The 1,701-nt window shown below is 55.7% G+C and overlaps 1 protein-coding gene across 2 annotated transcripts in view; it reads right to left on the reverse strand.

Annotated features, from left to right (window-relative positions):
* The window catches only part of LOC113206274 (protein UBASH3A homolog), a 16,724-nt gene that overhangs the window by 13,323 nt on the left and 1,700 nt on the right, over positions 1-1,701 (reverse strand). The gene's annotated exons all lie outside the window — the stretch shown is intronic.

Here is a 1,701-nt window from a genome sequence, read left to right on the forward strand (position 1 = left end):
TGCTTTCAAAACAAGTCTTTCAGTCCGTGCTGATTTTAAAATTTCAGTCGTTTTAACACAGCCTTTGCTGTTTGAAAGAAACGATTCTCTGGGTGAGTTAGTTCCCACAACCAATTATCAGTTGATTTCCGGATAACTAACTCATTTGAGTTCCAGAAACGTTTAGTCGAGCAGTGAAGTGAATTAATAACCTGTTATAAAATTATGCTTTGGCCATGGTCTTAAAATCCCCTCTCACGTTGGGCCATTTTCACTACTTCCTCTAAAAAGTTTGGGCAATCGCGGAAGAAACGCGTAGCTCATAACAGAGCAGAACACAACAAGAACAGAACACAACATAACTTCGTTGCACTTAAAGAATAGCAAACTGTTTAAAAGCTTCTCATTAGGTAAAAATAGGTCACACACTTACCACTTGCGCTCTTTGAAGGGCGCTTGCCCTCTCTGCCTGGTGGGTCCCGAAACAAAATTGACAAAGAATCCCAACATCCATTTCCCGCAGGAGTCGCCGCTCTTCACTACTAGGTTGGTCCGGGGTTGCAGGCGGAGGAGCGTCATCTACTGGTGGTGGCGATGGACGCGGGGCAGCAGGTTGTGCGCTCCTGGCTCCAGACGGTTGTCTAGAGCTGCAGGGCGCAGGATCAGGATCCCCTCTGTGTGTGTTGGTTATTAGTGGGCCTCGCGCTGGTGAGGGAAAGCTCCTGGATGAAGGCGTTGGGATCGAGATGCGTGAGGGCGGCTCTTCGGGAGGCTCCTCGGGAGGCTCTTCGGGAGGCTCCTCGGGAGGCTCCTCGGGAGGCTCCTCGGGTGGCTCCTCGGGAGGGTCCTCGGGTGGCTCCTCGGGAGGCTCCTCGGGAGGCTCCTCGGGAGTCTCCTCGGGAGGCTCCCACTCCAAGGTTGTCGCCTCCTCGAGCTTCAGCTGTAGGGTGAGGTAGTCTCCAGGTGAGACGAACTCCCCGTTGCCTGTGTTGAATTCTGGGCCCTCGGCTTTAAGAGAGAGACCCCCAGCTGCAGGAAGTGGGCTCGGACTGCGTGAGGGCGGCGTCGAGTTGCGTTCGGGAGTTGGTGGTTCCAAGTCAGATGGGGAATATCTCCCATCTGTGGGTGATGGCACCCTGAGTTCTGGAGCGAAATTTCCATCTTCGGGTGTTTGGCCCTGAGACGCAGAGGGTGAGCTCCCAGCTGCTGGTTGTGGACTGATGCTGCGTAAGGAGGTCTTCCAGTGGCGTTCACTAAATGATGAGCCAAAGGAATATGAGGATGATGGGCCCTCGGCAGCAGAGGATGAGCTCCCAACTCCTGCCGCTGGGCTGCGAGACAGGGTCTTTCTGCTGCATTTAGTAGGAGGTGAGCCCAAGCGAGATGTGGAAGGGAGGCTCCCATCTGCGGGTGTTTCGTCCCGGGTTGCAACGGGTGCGCCACCAGCTGCAGGTGGTGGGCTGGAGTTGCGTAAGGAGGTCTTCCAGTGACGTTTCCTAGATTCTGGGCCGAAGGCATACACCGATGGCCTTTCCTGGCCTGCTGGGGGGAGGCTCCTAGCTGCTTGCGGTGGCTTTGAGCTGCGTGAGGTGGGATTCGGGGTGCGCCCGGGAGGTGTTTGGCCCCAGGTACGGGCCGCAGACTGTGGGCCACTATCTGCTGGGGGCTGTCCCTCTCTAGCTGTGATTTCATGGGCTGCAGTAGTCGAATCGCTCTCGGCTG

Source organism: Frankliniella occidentalis, unplaced genomic scaffold, assembly GCF_000697945.3.
Source record: "Frankliniella occidentalis isolate FOCC.00 unplaced genomic scaffold, Focc_3.1 Scaffold153, whole genome shotgun sequence".
Lineage (NCBI taxonomy): Eukaryota > Metazoa > Arthropoda > Insecta > Thysanoptera > Thripidae > Frankliniella > Frankliniella occidentalis.